This window comes from Hibiscus syriacus, unplaced genomic scaffold (assembly GCF_006381635.1).
Source record: "Hibiscus syriacus cultivar Baekdansim isolate YM2019G1 unplaced genomic scaffold, ASM638163v2 tig00110151_pilon, whole genome shotgun sequence".
Lineage (NCBI taxonomy): Eukaryota > Viridiplantae > Streptophyta > Magnoliopsida > Malvales > Malvaceae > Hibiscus > Hibiscus syriacus.
In genome coordinates, this window is record NW_024062603.1 from 3,047,300 (window position 1) to 3,061,217 (window position 13,918).

A 13,918-nucleotide genomic window follows, 5' to 3' on the forward strand; every position below is an offset into this window, starting at 1 on the left:
AGACACAAAAATTGAATTTTAACCCTCAGAAAATTGGTTTCAACATGCTAGACATATCAAGAATTCAAGTACTTTTCCCTATGTCAAGGTTCTTTATGGTGTTGTGTGTGTGTGATTGTATCTAATCTATACTTAATGAATTTAGGCAATTTCTAATTGATTTCCCTAGTTTTTCCACGACATTAACTCATTCATTAAGCACATTTATACTCCCTTTTCACTTACTACACATTTTTTCCTTTTTTCACTTTTTTTCTTCTTTTTTTACGATGCTACGAAGGGAGTCAGCTCATCGCCTACCATCCCACACTCTAGGTGAAAGGGAGCATACCTTCCACCCCCAAGCTAGTCAGGTAGTCCTATGACTACTTTCATTCACTCAAATGCTCGCGGCTTCCATTATTAAAGAGAGTTCCAGGAATGCCACGACAAAGAGGAGTGTCCCTCTACATCTATGCCAAAGTATTTATTCATGATTAATAAATTCCATACATAAGGAAGTTCTTAAACAGTGATTTATCATTTAAGCATAATACCACATTTAATGTCAAGGCTAACTAGAGTTCTTCCATAAAAACTTCTTAAGTTCCTTAAGTATAGAGAACATACAAATCGTGTAAGAATAATTCACAAAGCATCAAGCCCTAGAGTTAGTTCTATCATCCTCAATAGTCATTTACATTCAATTTATAGCCTAAAAAATTCATCATCGGGTATCATTAAACATTTCATCTAACTATCCTATCATTTACTGATGCCATGGCATAACATTATGCTAATATTATCGTGCACATGTTGTAGAAAGAACACTACTTCCCCCAAACTTGAGAGAAACATTATCTTCAATGCTGAATAAAAACTAAGTTAAAACTAGACTACATATTATGCGATGTAATGTAATGCAAGGTACCTTGTCTTCCTAAGATGGTAGTGGAGTCGCTCTGGCAGTGCTAGTAGTATTGCACCTGATGCACTTTCTCAATGGGGTGGGGCTTGTGTGTCAGAATTGGGTTCAACAGGTAGTGTGCTAGGGCCTTCAGTATTCTTGGATGCTGGGGTCTCCACACGCCCAATAGATGACTTCAGACATTATCTAGTCTGTGTTGGTTGGGTTAGCATCATTTGGCTTGGGTGTACTGTCTTGCTGAGTGACATTTGTAAATGTCACGACGTCCTCAAGTGATGGCAAGATTGCGTCCACGATGACTGAAATATATAAGCCAAATGTAGGAGCATCTCCTTATGAACAAATACCACGACTGTGTCTTGTTAGATCCTCGATTGCATCTAGCTTTGCCGTGACATATTGGTTTATAACAGCCCGTGAAGTTCCCTCGTGAGATTTCATCGTATTCATCCTCCAAAACACCCTTTGTCCTAAAAAGAACTAATATTCAAATTAAAACTAAATAAATAAAAAAAATAAAAATAAAAAAACAAACTCACAATAAAACAAAAAAAAACTTCTTAAACATAAATTAAAGAGGGTTGAAGAGATGCAAACTCCCAAAAAATCATGATTGTGATGGCATTTTGTCACGTTCGATTGGAGCACCAGTATAGACGAAAATGTTCCACACATATAACAAACGCCATCTTCAGTTTAAGCCGATAGAACCCAATTGTAGGACCTTTGCAGTAGTCCTTTCTCCTCTTGAGTGTTGTCCACATAAAGCTAATTGGTAGTGGATTAGGATCTATTTTCGCTCCTTGTTGTCATGGCATCTTTTAATTGCGTGGGCATAAAGTCTTCGAAGAATTAGGGTCATTATCCTACATCAACTTGTTCTTTCCTTGGCTATTCAAGTACGGAAGCAAACACCACTAACGAAAAAATTAGAAATGTCAGCATACTAAGACAATGCCGTGGCAAATAATAATTTCTCATCAGGGATTTTTTTCTCCATTTTTATATGTAGTTCTTTCACAATTTATAGACTATAAAAATGGGCAGCTATTTGGGGTTTGATGAGTAAATTCAATGAAATCCAAATGCAAACTTTCGTACTTGGTCTAGCAATGAGTAAGCTAGACTGACCCATCTTCTTTTGATTATCCTTAAGCTCATCTTTGTCTTCTTCATCGAGCTTCAAGTACCCACAAGTGCCTACAAAATTATCGTGGCATAAATCCGCAGCTTCCCTTTGGTCGTAAACTTTTGCTAGAGGGGGTTTTTCTTTTGTCGTGGCATTATTTTTCCTGCCATGATTAGGTTTACTCATTGAACCTCAGCTTTGTTCTCGGACGAACGTAAGTCCTCTTGCAATTGAGATCCTTCATGCGCAATCTCATAGCTAGGTTCTTTGAGTGTTTCACCCCAAACCTAACATCTTTGTAGATCTAGTTACCACTCCCTAAGCTGAATGTACTAAATTACTCACTGCCTTTAGCCTTAGTGACTTCAGTATCACTAGGCAATCTATCTGGTTGGTATTCTTGTAATGCTGTGGCAATTTGATCCACTTGCATTTCCAAAGCTCTCAAAGGCAAATATGACTTTGCAACCATGCCCCTTGACTTTGTAATAATTCTTATTGACTATAATATATTTGTCGTGATCTTGTAATAGAGCCTTTGTATGCCATAAAGTCTTGCATAGTGGCCTCTAGAGAAGATGTTGTCCTCATTATGCCATGATATATTCGTTCGAAAAGCTGGGGAATCATCCATATACTGCTGTTGAGCGAGATGACTGACATCACGAGCTCCTTGATTTTCCCATGAGAAATTAGGATGTTGAGTCCATCCATTGAAGCTTCCCGTATAGTTGATGGACTTTTGATTGTTCGGGTAGTTGATGGACTTTTGATTGTTCGGGCATTCACATTCATGGTGATTGCCACGACATAACAGATATGCCGAGCTAGCAACCTTTACTTCTTTCACCTCACTAGAATGTGCAAATACTTCAACATATTGGTGATGGTAGAGAGTGGACCTACACTGAATCTTCAACTTCTAACATGAATGTCCCAGATACCTTCCTTCTAGTTTCAAACCTTAAAGAGGGAAATTGGTAATCATGGTTAGCAATTAGATCAAGAATGCCGAAAGCCTCTTCAGGTGATATGTCAAGCAAAGTGCCATTTATCCAGGCATCTAGCATCATCCTCATGGGTGCATTAGCTCCATTGTAGAACATCACAACTTGAGTCCAGTCGTGGAATCCATGGTTGGTACATTTACGAAATAATTCTTTGTAGCAGTCCCAACATTCATACATTGACTCGCCATCAGCTTGATGAAAATATGTTATTATATTCGATGATGGTTGTTCATATTGGGCGGATTATGCCGTAGTAAAATTGTTTTGCACAAGTTAGCCCAAGACCTTATCGATCCGGAAGGTAATCCATTGAGCCATGCCCTGGCATGATCTTTCAAAGAATATGGAAATAACTTCAATTTCAGCACATCTTCATGCACACCTTGTTGTCGAAAGGAGTCACAAACCTCCAAAAATTCATGAACATGTTGCCTTGCAACCTCATGAGGAGCACCTCCAAACTGTCCAATCAAGTCCAACATGTCGAACATAACCAATTTGAGCTCGAATTTGGTTGCTTGAATCTTGAGAGCTATAATAACAGGTTTTAGGTCATCGAATGTGGGAGCTAAGTAATCTCTAATAGTTTATGGTCCAGTAGCATTCCCAATATTGGAATTGTCCTGGCATTTAGAACTGCAAGATCCTTCACTTGATTTTGAACAACATGAGCCTCGGGTTCAATATGAAATAATGTTTCTTTGGGTCTTTTTTGTGTCATGCGACAACGTAACACCTGAAAAAGGTAAACATAAAAATAAGTAACTATGTACAAAGAAAATATAAAAAAAATGGTGCAACAACTAAACTCAACATCCCCAATTGCCAATCCTCATCAACGGCGCCAAAAACTTGTTGCGTATTGTGAGTACTATAAACTTATACGCAAATAATGTTCAAGTATACACAATTGTTCAAGTAATAAAGTGATGAGTGAGTATTGTCTCCATAGGGATTGGAATGATATTGAGTAAAGTTTATGTGCTATTCTAAAGAAATTAAGTATAGCTAATGGTATTCACAAATGATTATGCCGAGGCAAATGAAATATGTATTAGTAACAAAAGGAAATGTCATGGAAAATGAAAATGGTAAAGATAACAAATAAATGAAATAACTTGATAATCCTCACATGGGAAACTACTTCGGGAATGAGTGATGGGGAATGATTTAAGGATGCTAAAATTATCTCTCTAGTATATTTAATCTATCTAACTTTACTTGCTCGACAGGGTTTTCCTAAAGTGTTCCCGCTATCTCTAGTCAAAAAGAACCTCAGAATAGGATACCATGGCATCTTCTCTCACTCTACGATGTTGGAAGCCTACCCTATTGATAAAAACACCCTTTTTAGTCGTTGAAATCCTATCCTAGTCTCTCTCGAGTACTAAGGTATTAGGTTATAGTATTCCTAGGCCGGTTCAAAGCCATTTGAAAACACTATAGCCCATTAGTTGAGGATCTTGTCTTGTTCTCTCGAATTATACAAGTATTTAGCTTAGGTTTCTCTCTAACACCTAACCTTCATCTAAGAAATGGACACTCTCATGCCTCTTACAAGCCTAGATGGTGAAGCATACATAAGCAAAGCAAGCAAATACCCAAGATAAATATAAATTTACATTTAAAATAAAGTTTAAACAACCATTAAACCAAAAAGGTTAGTTCATGGTGGGGTTCGAATATTCCATGAAATAAAACATGAAATCATTTGTTCCAAACAACCCACTAAATAAATGAAATAAAACAGTAAAGGGATAGAGGAAAAAGCCTTCGAAACGCGTTATCGGAGCTCCCCTCGGCCACCATGAACCACCTTCGCTCGCTAGCTCCTCTCGGACGCCTAGCTCGCCACTCCCTCGAGCTTCACCAATGGAGGAACACCAAGAAAAATGGAAGAAGAAAAATGGTGGAGAAGATGATAATTTTTTGGTTTGGGAACCTCTTTTTTTTCCACACCCTCTCCCTCTTATGAGGTGTAATATAATAAAATATCTAGGAGTAATGATGAGGTTGTTGGGTATTTTTGGGTGAAAATACCCCTAGAATCACTGTGTGCGTGAACCTTATCCTTTAGGTGGCAGTGGTCCTCTGGTAGGTTGTTACAACCATCATTTCACATGCAGAGCTAGTTGTCCTCGTACAGCTGTATCTTTTGTCGTTTTCTATGCCAGAAATGCCAAGGCATTTAATCTTCTTCAACAACATGTGATGCCATAGCATTACTTCCTAGTTCGCCTATTTTGGTTCTTATTTCCTGCACATCACTAAAACCATACCTTTCTCCTTATATGCACCTTAATAAAATACAATAACACAACCACCAAAAATGCAATTATATACATCTACATACAAATAAATAACCTATATGTACCCTTAAAACAAACAATAACTTAGTGAAAATACCTTAAAAGTAGTCTTTTTACGGAGTTATCACAAATTCTGCTCAAAATAGCTTTTGTAAGTCATATTGAAAATTCACTATAAATTTTACAAATAAAACTAAAGAATTTCCTTATATGGTTCAATTTGTATTCGAGTCTAGTTTAAATTAGTAAACATAATAAATTTTAAGTTTGTCTATTAAAATAGAATAATATTTATTTGAAGGAGTGCAACTGCCAGAATAGAAAATTGTTATAAAATTTGGGATCAAACCAAATCGAAAGAAAATGATCAAGTTAAAGCTTAGTGAGGCTTATATGTTGAATTTGTATATAAAGTGTCAATATCATTGTAATGCATGCATAATATTATGCATGGATGTTTCATACGTCATTAGGAATACTTGTGATGAGTCTACCTTATTTATAATGGCATGATATTTATGTCATTTATCATATATTTGACATATTCTAAATATGTAAAAACTTAATATAAAATGCAATGATCACTAGCTTGTATATAAGATGTTTTTCATGATGTTAATTCGGGTATGAACTGCCAAATATTGAATTATATGATATATATTGCCATGGATGAAATAAAATAGACTATATTGCCAAAGTAAGTCATTGAGGGACAATGGTATAGTTGGCATGCCATAGAGTCCAGTAGTAGACTGTATATCTGGTTTAGAACTATAATGTATAGAAATGACACTTAGTGCAGATGGTGGGCACGACCTTATGTGCTATTCAGTTTAGCACTATAGTGTATATAAACGAAACCTAATGCATATGGTGGACAGACCTTATGTGGATTGAAAACTTCGGTGCATATTTGACTCATGTACCTAGGTGCTCAAGGCTTAAATTGGGCTAGGGTTTATTGGTTAATAAATGACATATACGTGAATTAGCTTATAGCTTATGGAATAATTGGAAAGTATATTGGTAAAAAGTTTATATACGGTTTATTATGTTAATGTATGATAACATGATTGAAATACAGGTAAAGTGATCAGAATGCATTGAATATTTTTACTTATTTTTATTTATTTATGTGTTAGATTGCCTTGGTTATTACTAAGATTGCCTCACCAATGTATACTTAGCGAGTGATGATTTCTTGCATAGGTAAAAGAAAGCGAGATGAGAAGGAGCTGAGCTTGGCATCATCATCATGGAATATTTACAGGTAATAGTAATGAATTATATTATGTTCTATGTATCAATTAATTGGATTTTTGTTATTAGATAGTTTTATTTTATATAACATAGCAAAACTACATGCTACGCCTAAAACCATATTTGAATTAGAAGTCAAAATATCTTATGATTTCTATGAATAATTATTTTATAAAATGTTAAATTTTGGAATTTTAAAATAAACAAAAGCTTACCATTTTGGGTTAAGAAATGTTTTGAATATTAATGTGACATCTTTAACTCATAATAGTACACATATCGACTTAAGACTGTTACATTGTTTGGTATCATATCTAGGTTTAGTTGACTCTAGGACTAAAGCAAGCTTGTTTTGAGTCAAAAAGTGTATACATTCCACTAGGATGTCATTGTTATTGATCTGGTGTTTGTAAGGTTCAATTGATCTACTCCTTACTAATAAAAGTGAATAAGTGCGGTACATGTATAGATGTATGTAATTGAGGGTTTGAAGTAAGTGACCGAGCAAGAGGTTCAAGACAAGCAAATGGTGTAAGTAGTTAGCCACAATTCACCTATTTAATCTAATTAGAATGATGCATCATACAGAATGAGTGTCAATACAATATTAAGGAAGCTCTCGTTCTATATAAGTACAATATTGATTAAAAAAATCAAACATTATGATAGATTGATCCTAATTGGCATGTGTGCTACTAACCCTTAATAGTTAGCCACAATTCACCTATTAATCTAATTAGAATGATGCATCATACAGAATGAAGTGTCAATACAATATTAAGGAAGCTCGTTCATATAAGTACAATATTGATTAAAAAAATCAAACATTATGATAGAATTGATCCTAATTGGCATGTGTGCTACTAACCCTTTAGGCTAGAGTGCGAGGGTGAATCATATTTGTAGGCATTATTTGTATATTAAAGATTCAAAGTGTTGAGTTTTAGACTTTATATAATTACCTATAGAAGGTAATTTTAGAATGTATTGATTACATACTACCATGCCACAATAAATTATTGTTTAAAAGGATTTATTTAAAGAATTTGAAAAGTTTCGAGATATTAATAGTAAAAAAGAGTAAATTTGTTTCCTAATATGATTTTAACAATGATTGTTATGAATTTATTGAAAGCCTTCTGAGTAAATTAGGTGGGTACTCAAACTTTCGTAGATAAGTTGGAAGATATTCCACCTGTTTGAGAGTATCCAAAATATGTATCCACAAAAGTTACATGGATTACTTCCAGATTGAGATGTAGAATAAATAAAATAATATAGAGGTGCTATCGGGTATTGCGTTTATTTTTATTATTATATTGATTGGCTCTGACTGAGCCCATAGGCTTAAAAGGCATAGTTATTAGAATTGTTAAGATCAAGTATTTACAAGACCAAGCGTGTCATCTGGGATACACCAAAATTATTTGGGAAAAAGAAATACGAGTCTATGCAATTATGCATGGATTATCGTCAGTCAAAGTAAGATAACGATGAATAGTAAGTATCCTATTATGAGGATTGATGATCTTTTGATCTGTTACAAGCTACATTGATGTTCTCCAAGACTGATCTCCTATCTAGATAGTATTAGTTAAAGATAAGGATGGATATCTTCCTAAGACAGTTTCAGAATTCAGTATGGACACTACGAGTTTGCGGTAATGTCGTTTGGTTTAACAATATTCATATGACATTTATGTATTTGATAAACTGAGTATTTCATTTATACTTGGATTAATTTGTGTATTTTTATTGATGATATGTTGATCTATTGTAAGACCAAGGAAGAACATGATCCATATCTTTATATAGGTCTTCAAACTCTTCGGGAGAAAAGTTATATGGTAAGCTAACAAAGTGTGGATTTTGATTGTCTGAAGTTGCATTCCTTGGCCACGTGGTCTTAGCAGAGGGGTTAAGAATAGACCTCAAGAAAGTATAAGCTATAGTTGAACGATAAGGCTGAAAGACATTTATGTTCTAAGAGTTTTGAATAAATGATTGCCTTTAAAGAAAGATGGTGCTTTCATTGTAAAATTAAAGTTAAAGTCTATGTTGCTAGATCAAGTGAAGGATCTTTAATAAAAAGATGAAAATTGTTCTTAATAAAGATAGAACAAGCGGAAAAAAGTGAAACCAAAGACCTTGAGTCTGCTGGATTCTTATATTACCGAGGAAAGAGTCGATACTAGTGCCAGGCGTGAAAAGAATTATCACCAAGTTTATTTCTAAATGTCTGACATGTCAACAACTTAAAGTAGAGCGTCAAGCACTTTTTGGATTGTTGTAATCAATTTTTATCCCTTAGTGGGAGTGGGAATGAGTTACAAGGGACTTTTTAAACATGTAAAGATTATTTAAGATAATCTCAACATAACTACTGATCAACAAAATTCTTATCTAGTTTTGAAAAGAAAAAAAATTCTATTAAGGTGGTGATAAGTGTTTCTTAAAGTATCAATCAGATCTTTTTCATGTTATCATACAAGAGGTTATTAAGATTCAGTCAAAATTTGACTTATGAAATCAGTACTTATTAAAGTTTGTTAGAGAAATCAAAAGTAGAAAAAGATAATCAGAAAAGAGTACAAGATATGAAAAAGAAGTATACTCATTTATTTACATCATATGCGTATTGAAAATTCAAGGACATATTTTTCTTAAGGGGAAGAATTGTAACACCCTATAATTTTGGTTAATGACCGAAAATGTAAATTTTAAAAGTTAATAGCTAAAGTATAAATTTGGGAAAAGTTTAGGGATCAAAGTAGTAATTTTCCCAAAGAGAAATTTTATCCTATAAATGGATAGTTCACCCCCAAGAATGACATTTTTGTGGAATCAGATTTTTGATCCATAAATTTGTGTTCAAAGCTATAAATTGTTGGTTAGTGACCAAAATATAAATTTGTGAAAGTTTGGTGGTTAGAGTATAATATTTGGATAAGTACAAGGACCAAAAAGGGTAATTTTCAAAAGTTTAGGGACCAAACTTGTAACTTTCAAAAGTTATGTTTTTTGGCCCCGTAAATGCATAGTTCACCCCAAGAATGACGTTTAGGTGGCAATTATATTTTTATTCGAAATTTGTGTTAAAAGCTATAATGTGTTAAGTTCGATAAAAATTTGGTAAATCATATCGAATATAAATTTTGAGAAAAATTGAAGGATATTAAATTAAGATTATGAATATTTTATTTCCGCATTTTAAAATGATGGAAAATAATATGAATCATTGGATTTGATAATTTATTTTCATATTCAATTTTGATCGTTGTATGAAAATGGAAATATTGAAATTTTCAGAAAGTTACATAGATAAACTTATCAAGGTTATAAATTTGTTGATGTTTGACTTTGGAAGATGAGAACCAACATGTGGCTTGGTATGGATGTAATCATCAAGTTTCATTAATGGTAAAATTTTCATTTCCCATTAAATAAATTTAAATTCATTTAAGCTTATAAATGATAAATGTATATGAAATTAATGTAGAAATTTCATGACAAATTCATTTTTAAAATCAACCATGGATGAGAGCTTCATTCAAGGTAAGAGAGATTTTATTTTTCATTTTTGAGCAATTTGGTACCATTATTGCATGTTAATCTTGCTTCAATGCTAAGATCCCAAATTTTTTGGTTTATGAACATGTTATGGCTTTATGAAATGTTGATGGATTTCGAGGTTATTGATGTAGTATAATCATTTCCAAGCTTAATTGATGTTTTAAACCATAAAAATGGTTTTATTGAATTTGGCCTGAACCCTAAATTAAGGAAAGTTATGATTTGATGAAATTAAGTTAGGAGTTTTATTGTAAAAGCCTCAAAATGTTGTTTAGAAGTTGAATTCATGGTTGAATCAAAGTAGAAACCATGAAATTAGAAACCTAGATTTTGGCCCTAAGGAAATAAATGGTGAAAAACATGGCAAAATTTCCCTAAGCATATAAATGATAATTGGAAGTTTCTACAAGGTTTAGAAAGTTGTTTGGGGTCAATTTTTAATTTTATGAAAGTTAGAGGACCTATTCAATAATTATATAAATTATGGAATCAATGTGTAATTATTCAATAGTTGATGTACTATGCTGGAAATTAATGTTATAGTGTTGGAATTATTGTTAAAATGTGAAATTGGTCTTTGGAAAGTTAGTAAAGGTTGAGGTTTGAATCACAAATATGTAAAAGTTGGAAACTTAAGGGAAAACTTTATGTAAAGTTTGGATAGATTTGGATAAAAAAGGATCTTGAATGGTCAATTTGAAGTGTTAAAGTCTACATTTATGTTGTGACATGAAATTTGTATGGAATGAGCATCGAAAGATTTTTAGGAATATATTTTCTAATAGTGCCTAGTTAATAAGATCTAAACATGTGGTTTGAAATGTATGCCTTATAATGATATTCATTTAGATTGTGATTGAAATCCATAGCAAGCAACATTAGAGTTAAGAATGAATGAGAATTATCACAAGGTGAGTGCATATTTAATTGTATTTATTATCGAGCAAACATTGGCTTGCGATGAGCCAATGATAGAGTTACTATGGTAAGAAGTGACCCCTAATGTTGTGTGACTTTTTGATTCATGTGTATGTGCATTTGGCAAACTAATCTAACTAGTGAATAAACTAAAAATGCAAAACAAATTGGAGAAATATGCCTAGATTTGTGATTTGAATAGTAAGTTTAGAAATTCACCATAAATTCTACAAAAATGATTAGAGGATGAATATTATGCTGTTGTTATCAGTCTAGTTTTGTGTAAAACAAATGCATATTGATTTCGAGGAGTATATAAAAAGATATAAATTTTTAATTGAGGATAGGTCAGAAACATGGCAGCATATTATGTTCAAAACAACTTATGTAAGTTAACTTTGAAAATTTACTATAAATTGTATAAGTTTAAATATAAGAAGTTCCTTATATGGTTAGACTCGTTTTCGAGTTTAGTTTTCATTGGTCAAACAGAATAATTTTTAAATGTGTAGATTAATACATAATAATATTTCTTTCAGTGTAGCGTAAACTGTCAGCATGAAGTTTGTCATAAAATATGCTTTTTATGCGACTCTTATGTTATATACTACCCTAAATGTTTGAAATATGCCAACGCTAATATCTTTGCATGATAATTATGATATTTAGCGTATGATGAATATAATTTCCATATGTCTAAAAGGAAAGTGGTAAGTAATGCTTCCATGATCTACTCATGTTATGTGAAAAAATGGAATATTTAGGGTATGAACTGCCCAATGCACGTTTATCTAATATTAGATATCTTAGAATCTACAAATATCCTGGTAAATAAATGATATAATATTCCGATTAAAAGCCCATTGTATGTTCATTGAGTCTTTGGTATAAATAACTTTCAAGTGTTAGTGATAAATAGCACTTTCAAGTACGAGTGAAATAGCACTTTCAAGTACGAGTGATAAATAGCATTTTCGAGTGCAAGTGATAAATGGCACTATGTGTGCAAGGATGGTATTCATAATGAATTACCAATGTGAATTTGTTAGTATAGTGTCGTTGTGTACTACAATACCTATATGTCATTGTATCACTTAGGTGCTAATTGTATACCTTGCATTCTCATATGTCATGCAATGGGTTGTGAAAGGATTTTGAAAACACATATTGATAAGTATGCTATGCATATGAAAATAATATCTCGCATGTTATGTGAAGAAAACTTGGCTTATCAAGTTAGTTGATACTACGTAAAAAGACTATATTTTAGGTCTTTTAACTTAAGGTATTGATTGTCTAAAAGCCATTGACATAGCATTTCAGCTGCTATAGTTGCATTTAGGACATATTTTCATGTGGTGGATAAGTTTTACCAAGAAAAAGTTTTTTTGATTAAATTGATGCAGCTGATGAAAGATTGTTTATTGATTGTGATGATGCAGGAAATGAATGAGGAAAAATTTATTTGCCAAGACAAATTAATTTGCTAGGGCAAATGGAACACAAAAGACAAATACAGTGAGGAACAGATTTTCCTTGCCAAGGCAAAATTTATCTTGCAAGTCTGACGTAGTTCTGACGAACTACCGACGTCACCTGCCAACGTATGATTAACATCATGTACAAGGAAGCCCCCAAGATTCTAACAACAGCTGTCTTTCTATTTATAGTTTGGACAAGAAATATGGGTATTTAGGGAATATTTAATGATGTGAAACCCTAGGAAAATTCCCTCAATAATATCGAGTTACAGCCGCCAAAAAGAGAAGGGAGAGAGAATCATACAGAAAAATACCCTAGGTTTGAAAAAGGTGGTCTCGGAGTCCTTTTTTCCACCGCCCCTACTCGTCCGTCCTTGGTGCCCTCCATAGCAAGGCTTCACTGGAGGCAATAGGCCCTCGAAAGAGCCTGGTGCGCTGGAGCAGTCATGGTGGTGGTCTGATGTCACGACAAGCTCTGTTCTGAGAGTTTTTCTTCCTCTCGTTCTTCATGTTTTACTTTTCTAAGGGCTTGTACTTAATGAATATTTTTGGGATGATGTTAACCACACCATAAACAGTTTTATTTGGGTGTTGGGAATGCTTGGATGATATTTTATTTTACCGTTAATGAATGATTAAGTATATTTTTGTTAACTTTGTTTTGTTCATTATTTTTACCTTTTGCCTTGACACTGTAAGAGCTTCGAGAGATTGTCTGGTGCCTAGGCGAAACATTTCTATACCTTGTAAGAGCTTTCGAGAGATTATCATTTCTCTATAAATAGATTCTTAGATTTGATAAAATTAAGATAGATCTAAGTGAACAATGGAATTGATATGGGATGGTGATTTTCTAACTTGTCTATTAGAGATAAGGAGAGGGTTTCAATCGACTAAAAGGGATAGACGCTTGTGTAGGATAGACAACGGCTATAGTTCACACTGAGGGGTATTGCCACACAACAGTCTAACAAACCAAGGGTTGTAGCTCACGCCGAAATGTATTACCATAGCAACCGTCTAAGAATCCTCAGTAATCCTGTCGGGCAGCCTAAGCATAGCATACCAAATTATTCTTACATAAAAAACTTCTTGATATAACAAAACGAACCTAAGTTCCCGTTAGAAGTTTGATTGTGTGAGGTTTCCAGTTTATTTACAGAGTTTTAATAAACTTTATCCTTGACAACTTTTATTTGTTTTCCTTTGCATATTTTTCTTGTCTCGATAAAACTTTTCTGCTCACTTCACTTTACAATTTTTATTGCCTCGACCATATTTTTCTCTGTCTCATACCAATTGCCATTGCATATTTTCCTTGTTTATATCAT